At 51.9% G+C, this 8,342-nt stretch overlaps 1 long non-coding RNA gene across 1 annotated transcript; it reads right to left on the bottom strand.

Annotated features, from left to right (window-relative positions):
• Positions 1–4,590: 4,590 nt before the first annotated feature.
• LOC124506821 (uncharacterized) lies at positions 4,591–7,759 on the bottom strand. Its single transcript, XR_006960882.1, has 3 exons — positions 7,710–7,759; positions 6,198–6,332; positions 4,591–4,639 (listed from the first exon to the last, which is right to left on the bottom strand). It is a non-coding gene; the product is annotated as an uncharacterized LOC124506821 (long non-coding RNA).
• Positions 7,760–8,342: the final 583 nt, after the last annotated feature.

The following is an 8,342-nucleotide window of genomic DNA, read 5'->3' on the forward strand; positions in this document are numbered from 1 at the left end:
CTGTATGGTGACACACGGTGACCACAGTGATGGTGACGAGCACAGACTCACGTGTGCAATTGTTGAAATGGTATGCTGTCTACTTGAAACTGATACAACACTGTAGGTTCACTAGAATTCACGAAGAAATGCAAAACACTACTTGCATCAAGGGTGCTGAAATGCTGACCATCATAACCACGCTGGGTAAATTCAGCAGTTACAAACCCCAAGACCATTCTCTCCAAGAGTCCTCCAGTAAACACCCGGATCACCAAGTGAACGTCCTAAACCCTACTGAACAGTTAGGTCTCAGGCATAGCAAGGTTACAGAGGAGAAACACCGAGCCACTAGGACTTCTGCCTAATTAAGTAGAGAGGAGCAGGACTTCCTGGGCGGTGGGGGAATAGCCCTTCTGTGCCATAGGCACGTGCTCCGTCCTGGACCCTCTGCAGCCCAGCCTCACTTCTGCACACGCGGCACCAGGGAGCAAAACCGACGAGGAGTTTCGGTCACACAACAACCCCCTAGGCAGTGCCGTCCCAGGCAGCAGACACCGCCGCACATGGCTAACTGAGCGCCCAAAATGGGGCTGGTCCCGACCACAGGGGATGGACCTGTGAGACACTCCTCCGTGGGTTGCAAGGACTGAATGTGGAAAAACATTGTAGAGTAGCTCCCTCATGTCTACACTATTTACATGATACAATAACAGGTTGCCTGCATCGGGCTACATGAAAACTAACATCACCCGTCTGTCTGGCCATTTCAAATGCAGCCGCGAGCATCCTTGGGATGACACCCGTGTCACCTGTTACCTTCCTGCTGGGCAACACTGCACTCAATGAAAGGTTCACGCGAACATTTTAGCTTTCGAGCGAACCCCCGAAGGGACTCAGAAATCTGAACCCCATAGGCTGCTCGGCTCCAACTCCGCCACATACGTGCCATTCAGACTTGCGAGCGTGGGGCCGCTCGAAAGCACATTGGTGGCTCGCCTTGGAGGAAGTGTGAGCCCCAGAGGTCACCTGCTCCTTTCCAGTCTCAACGGATCACTGAATGATTGAGATGGAAATACCTTCTCACGTTGCGTTTCTTGTAACTGTTTTTTCAGATTGCCAACTTCTCCTAACAGAGACTTCTGAGAAAGATACAGTCCTTTAGTGTTGATTCTTGCAAATGTTCCACATGCTAGAGCATGCCTACGTTTCTCTTTACAATAACGCAGCACCACAGACAAGGCATGGAGCGCATGGCCATACCAACGAACAGGGTCACGTGACCACAGAGTGAAATGCTGTCTGTGAAACTACAGTAACAGCCTTTAGTCATACTTTGTCCATGTACAATTTCTTCACGGATCACTGTCTGACTGTACATATGACAAGTTCCTAAGTTTACTTGCAGCAGGTACACTGGTTTGTACTAGCTTTTAGGGTCTGTGATGCCTCAGTCACTTGGGAAACCTGACCTAAGTTTCGTACATATACTTCCAATCTCACATACAACAATTCTACCTAAAGTCTGGCCCCAGTGATCAAGGTAGAACCTCACGTGGGGTATAATAACGCACCTCATAACGGGTTTTACCCAAAACAGGTGTGTCGTGTAATTAGCATTGCTCACTGGTGTCTCCAAGTGCCAATCTTAGGGAAGATTCTGGGCTCATCTACAGGGACACAGGTGTAACCAGAACCGGTAGTATCAGGTCCGCATCCAACTGTCACCACCAGAGCTTCTCTCACAGAGATCCTGTGATACTGCTTCCCTCCCGTTACACCTCAAGTGTATCCGTTATGATGGTGTAAGAGTCCAGGCTTAGACTCTTTCCAACCCAGATGAAAAGAGGGAAGGCAGGAGATGGAACAGGAGATACTCTGTTCTCAGCTGGTTAAATGCCTGACAGAACTGCGCACTCCTACCGGTCCGTCTGGACAAAAGAGGTAGAAATTAGCTCCCCAGACAAGAACCAGCTCCCCAGACAAGAACCAGGCTTAAGGTTCCAGCACAGGGGCGGCAAACGAGGGCCTGCCGACCGCATCCAGCCACCGCCGGGTCCTATCAACAAAGGGTTATCGGCACACGGCCCCTCCCCTTAGTTATATACTGCCTATGGCTGTTTCTGTGCCCGTCTTTGATTAGCATGAAGCTAGCTTACTCCTCACGTCTCAGTTAGTAAAAACCTCAAATACTTACTCTCGCGCCCTCCCCAGACCACACTCCTCTTCTAGACAGTGAGACGCACCTTCCCGCACACATACGTCGGGCAGGGACAGGACACTGGGAACTTAACGCAGGCAGTGGGTAACAGCCCGCAGTTTTTCTGCGTGAAAGAATCATTTCTACTTTCTGTAGTGGCTGTTGGCCTCTGCTCCACGCTGCTCCTCAGGATCACAACGTGAGCGTCTCCTGTGTGAGGACGGGGGCACTCAGCCGCTGTCTCTCATGTCCTACCTTATCTTCCGCAGCAGCCATTCTCTCTTTTAGATGACGCTGAAGACGCTCGTCAGATTCGGAAAGGAGCTTGTCAATAGTGCTGGACCGATGTTGATTAGTCTCTTCCTTCAGTTTTTCTCTCTGCCTTACCTGAAAGAGAAGACGCAGGCTTCAAGCCAAAGTGCGAACACCGGCTCAGGCGTGCGAATGACCAGCGGTGTGACCCACACGCACGCCATCCTCGGCTGCCCCTTCCCACGGCACTCTTTGGCGTGCTTGTGCGTCACTGCCACCACCGACCTAGCAGGGCACAGAAACGCAGGAACCTGCTTCCCAGGGGTCATCACTTAGCAGGTGCCTTTGTTTCTGGGAAACAAAACAGGCATGGGCCCTCACGAATGTCCTCATTATTAGCTCTCAGATGGGCTCAGGAGGCAGATGTACATGCAGGAAAGACCATATTCTTAAGGGGATCAGCTGATCTACACACGGGAGGAGGCATATTCCGGGGCGGAAACAGAAGCTCGGATCTGGCCTCAGGGGGAAAGAAATGAATCCGTTGACAAAACCGAAAGATAAAAAAAAATCCCCTTTGGGAAAGATTCAATGGTGAGAAAGACTTTCACCTGTTTTTCGTGAAATTCACACATCTCCTGAACGTTTTGTAATGGAAACTTGTATTACAAATTCATAACTCATTACCTCAAGTAATTTCCGAACGTAACCGCAAAGTTCACGGGTCTGTGTTTTATCGAACTCTCATCAATCGTATGGTTTAAAAACTTGTTTCTACCGCATATCCTGAATTAACCCAAAACAGAAGCGGCGAGGACAGGCTGGCAGGATTCAGGGGCTCCTGCCGGGCGGAGGGCCGTGGGGTACGGAGTACACATGTGCCCTGCAGTCGGGGGGCCCAGGGAGGAGGAAGAGCCCACAGGACACACCCGCAGGCTAGGCAATGGACAGTCCCTCCAGGCTCGGGCTTCCTCATCTCTAAGCCACACCTGCTGGCACCTCTTTCCTTGGGAGCAGGCAACAGAAAGCACGACCACCACACCTCACACGCGGCAACGGCCATCACTTGGAAAAGACCCTGGCCACCCCACAAGAAGGGATCAGCACCCAAGTATTTTTCAAGCAAAGCAGCTTAAAAGTGTCCTTGGAATTGTCTCAGTTATACTAGAATCCTTATCTCAACACCTGTCCCTCCAAACTACCATACAGTCCTAAAGGCAATGAAGTGCTTCTCTAAGTAGGTGAGGTCGAATTCTCGGCCCAAGAGGCTAGCGTCTGGTTGTGCTCGCTTGTGTGCATGTGTCATGGCGGGCTGGGGTCAGACAACACGAGCCGTCACGCTGGCATCAGAAGCTTCACTCCGCGGAAACTCATGTTTTATTCTCTGACCCTGATGGCCAAGCACACGAGTTTCTGGTGTAAGTTAAGGGTGAGTGTTTTGAGTTTTCTGGTGAAAACAAAACCCGATGGCCTTGGATAGACATCCCAAGTTGGGGAGGCTGCTGCCTGGTCTGTCTCCTGGGTGTTTCATGTTGACGTCCGACCAGCTCCCGCAGGGAAAAATCTCAGGGGATTCAAGGGACACGGGCCTCCCTTTCGTCAAGGCTCGACTTCGCTATTCCTCTTCTTAGGAACATCTACCCCGACCTGTGCCTTTACATCTCAAGTAGAAATCCACGATGTGGGGACAAAGGTCAGGCCCGTGACCTGATTTCAGGACCTCACTCAGTGTCATGTCCTAAGGAAGGAGACCCCTCCTCTAGGCTGCCCTACCCCAGGCCAGTACCTCTGCTTTGGCCAAGGGACACCCACGAGGTCCCGTGTCAACCGTGAGTAGCTGCTAATGAGCTGGTGGGCACGGTGGGCTGTGCGGGTGCCTCCACCCCTAGGCGGCACTGCCTACGGGGCCCCAGCGCCCAGAGAACATTGTCCACAGGCTAGGAGTGTTCGCTAGCGTCCAACTCGCACAAGAGTGCACTGTACCCCTGATGGGATCGAGAAGGGGCCTGGCGTCCACGTGGGGAGAAGTGGGAAACAAGGGACCACTCCCTACCCCCACACCCCCAGCCTGCGCCTCATCCTCAACCACTGCCAGGTGCGCGGCTGCTCCGCTCGGACACGTACCCGCTGCAGTTCTTGGTTCTTTTCCTCCAGCTGGGCCTCCATCTGGCGCAGCCTTTCCTCTAGGTTGCCACGCCTCTGCTCGGCCTGTGGGCGACAGCGGGGTCAGAAGAGCTGGCTGCCCCACACCACACGCCGTGCCTACGCACGACAGGCTGTGAGCGGCCTTCCGCCTGCTCACAGTCCCTACCGGCCTCATGCGTGCCAGTGGGAAGCAGTGGGCTTCCATGCTGGTGACCGGGGGTAGGCAACTGTCTCGTCCCCACCCCGGGCCCCGGATCCTTGGACGGTGCCTCGTCCCCCGGCAGACACCCCTGGCCACTCAGCACGGACGGGAGGAAGCAGCAAGCGGAAAGAGCAAACAGGCGTGCTGCCTTCCGAAGCTGGGAAGTCACTTCCAATAGTTGAGCTTCCTCAGCAGCAGAGTGTCCAAAGACAAAGGGTCGGGCTACGTGGCTGACCAGGACAGGAGAGAGGACAGGAAGAAAAGAAACGGGAGACTTGGCATGCAGATCACAAAGGAGGAGAGGCTCTGTTGGAGCCTGGGCCTCTGGGCACCCAATGCCGCCTGCCCGACTTGATGGCAGCCTTGAGGGTCATTATCCCGTGACGAACCCCCCCCCCCCTTCCCACTGGGACCCTCACTGCACTGGAACCGGTGACACAGAAGCACCGACAGGCTCCCTGCTACAGGTTCCCTCAGCCCCGGTTCCGGAAGGATGGACTGGCTGCCCAGTCATGTGCTCCCTCGTCCTGTGTGCATCACTCGATCCCAGCACCGACTACATCATGTCTGGAAACTACCTCTTCAACTGCTGCCTTCCTCTGTGGGTGGTGAGGGCTGTGAGAACTGGGAGGGCAGGGACTGTGTCTGGCACGTTCCTCGACTCTATTTGTGGAACTTCCGAGTGAATTCCTTAAAGATTTATTTCTTACAGGGGTGTCTGGGTGGCTCAGTCAGTCGGGTTCTGACTCTTGGCTTCAGCTCAGGTCATGAACTCAAGGTTTGGGCGTTCGAGCCCTGTGTCAGGCTCTGTGCTGATAGCATGGAGCCTACTTGGCATTCTATCTCCTTCTTTCTGCCCCTCCCCTGCTCATGTATGTGCCCAGGCTCGCCCTCTCTGTCTGTCTCAAATAAATGAACATTTAAGAATTTTTTAAATAAAAACGATTGTGTTTGAAAGAGGATAGGATTTTCTCATTTCTCGGAAAAATTCTATGCTTTTTTTGTTTTTTGTTTTCCTTCGGTAAGCTCTACACCCAACGGGGAGCTCAGACTCATGACCCTGAGATCAAGAGTCCCAAGCTCCACTGACTGAGCCGGCCAGGCACCCCTGTCCTTCTCTTACCCAAGGCTACTATCTTGAGCTTTGAGTCGCTGACTTAACTCTGAAAAGCAGTGAGTCTTAGATGCAGCCAACGGCAAACAGCACACGTCGGACAAAACCGGAGGGAACAAAACTGGGGATGATGCCTGCCGTTTGGAAAGCATTCCAATCTCAGACAAAGTAGCACCGAAAACAGATCTCAGCTGGTTCGCGGACTTTGGCACGCCGACGTTACCGGTGAGAAATGAGATACAAGAACGGACCGCCTTGAAAATGACATTCCCACCATGGGACCCAGAAGGAAACGGGGGCCCCACCTTGCAGAGGGTGGCCACCCTCTGGGCCGGCTCGGCTTCCACCTCGGGCAGCGACTTGGCCTTCCTCGGGGTCTGCTGCAGCTTCCGCTCCGCCACCTCCAGGCGCTCTTGCAACTGGCGGTTTTGATCCGCAGTCTAGGAAATGAAGGCAAAGCATCAAAGTGTAGCAAGTCTTCTCTCCGTTTCCATTTTTAATAAAGTGAAACAAAATCTAAATGCAGAGATCTACTGTTAGTTCTGACTGAAGCCAACAGTTTGGCAGGTGCTTCAGAGTAAACCTTTCCTTTCTGCAAGGAGTCACCCACTGCCTTGGTCCTCCTTTCACTACGCAAAACATGTCTTGCCAAACTCTTTGCTCTTCTTTTTTTTTTTTTTTTTAATTTTTTTTTTCAACGTTTATTCATTTTTGGGACAGAGAGAGACAGAGCATGAACGGGGGAGGGGCAGAGAGAGAGGGAGACACAGAATGGGAAACAGGCTCCAGGCTCTGAGCCATCAGCCCAGAGCCCGACGCGGGGCTCGAACTCACGCACCGCGAGATCGTGACCTGGCTGAAGTCGGACGCTCAACCGACTGCGCCACCCAGGCGCCCCTCTTTGCTCTTCTTCAGGATCTTCAAAGAAGTCTTTCCAAAGACAAAGTTCCCACACATTAAAGAAAACCCATCTTCTGGAGGAGCTTGCTCGCTCTTCCTGACCAGTTAAGGAGAGACGGGTTCGGTCCTAACCCTTCGTAAACATATTTCTACTGTGGTCCGAGGGCTCGCTACATAGGACATTCTGAGGTGGGCACATCAGCCAGCACAGAGCTTCTGAGAGCATGCCTGATGCCAGCTGAGTTCTTTTTGGAAGTGTACCATTATTCAACAAAAACACTCTCCCTCTTGACCAAAAACGTGGAAAACTTCAAGGTGGAAATCGTAGATACGAGATTTTTTGTTAAAGGACTTTTTTTTAGGGAAGCCGAGGTGGCTCAGTCGGTGAAACGTCCACCTTCGGCTCAGGTCACGATCTCATAGCTCATGGGGTCAACCCTGCCTCGTGCTCTGTGCTGACAGCTCAGAGCCTGGAGCCTGCTTTGGATTCTGTGTCTCCCTCTCTCCCTCTCTTGCCCTCCACTGCTCATGCTCGCGCGCTCTCTCTCTCTCTCACTCTGGCTCCCTTTCTCAAAAATAAATAAGCATTAAAAATATATAAAGTCATTTTAAAAATCATGCATAAGGTGAGGTTTTTGCAAGGTTAACGTTTGTTCCCACAGACTCCTTCCATCTTCTGTGTGCATAGAGCTCTGTGTGTATATACAGACCGCGTATCATGCTTTAAAACCCTCAAAAAAAAATCACGTGCTGTACACATAGTATTTCACGATCTGCCCTTTACACTCGTGATTTGGAACATGTTACGTGCTCTCAAACAGCATTCCTCCATGTCATTTAATGGCTTCCTAGTATTTCACTTTGATTATGATTTTGGGTCGACTGACACATTTGACAAACACACCAGGCAAACTCACTCTGTTTCCAAGAAGCTGGATGTGGTTTTCCTGTTCAATGCCGGATGACCTGAGACAACCAAGGAAGAGACGTGCTGCTTCCCAAAACACAGGGTCTCACATCCTCACGCCAGACTGTGCTTCTGCACCTGCCATTCCCCCCGATCTCAGGTACTAACCAAAACGGCCAGCTGCCTACACATTCCCGGCCACTCCCTGCTCCTTTGGAAACAGTGCTAACAGGCAACAGAGTCACGTGCATGGAAGACAAGACAAAGAAGGAATCAAGGAGGGGAGCCCCATAACATGCTTCCATAAAATTCGAAAGAATTAAACCCTGGACGTTGAAGTAACCCCGCCGGTCAACACAAGATTCTAAGATCCTAAAACCTTGACATTAACACTTGGTCCTTAACTTGACTTGTAATTAATAAAAGTGGAATGAAGTTCAATGAAACCAACGACCTGTCGATGCAGAGAGTCCTTCTTTGTGATCTCGTTTTCAAGTTTATCCTTGAGGTCGTGCAGACAGGTGGCTTCGTGCTGTGCCCTGAGGCAGCGCTTCTCAAGGTAGTGATCCTGTCTTGCATGTCTTCCTTCTGGGCCATGGCCTACAGCAGGTATTTCAGAGGGAAAACAGGGAAAGAATCAGCG

The sequence above is a fragment of the Lynx rufus genome, unplaced genomic scaffold, assembly GCF_022079265.1.
Source record: "Lynx rufus isolate CCGP_SWC_20201006 ecotype Redwood Valley unplaced genomic scaffold, mLynRuf1.p SCAF_11, whole genome shotgun sequence".
Taxonomy (NCBI): Eukaryota; Metazoa; Chordata; class Mammalia; order Carnivora; family Felidae; genus Lynx; species Lynx rufus.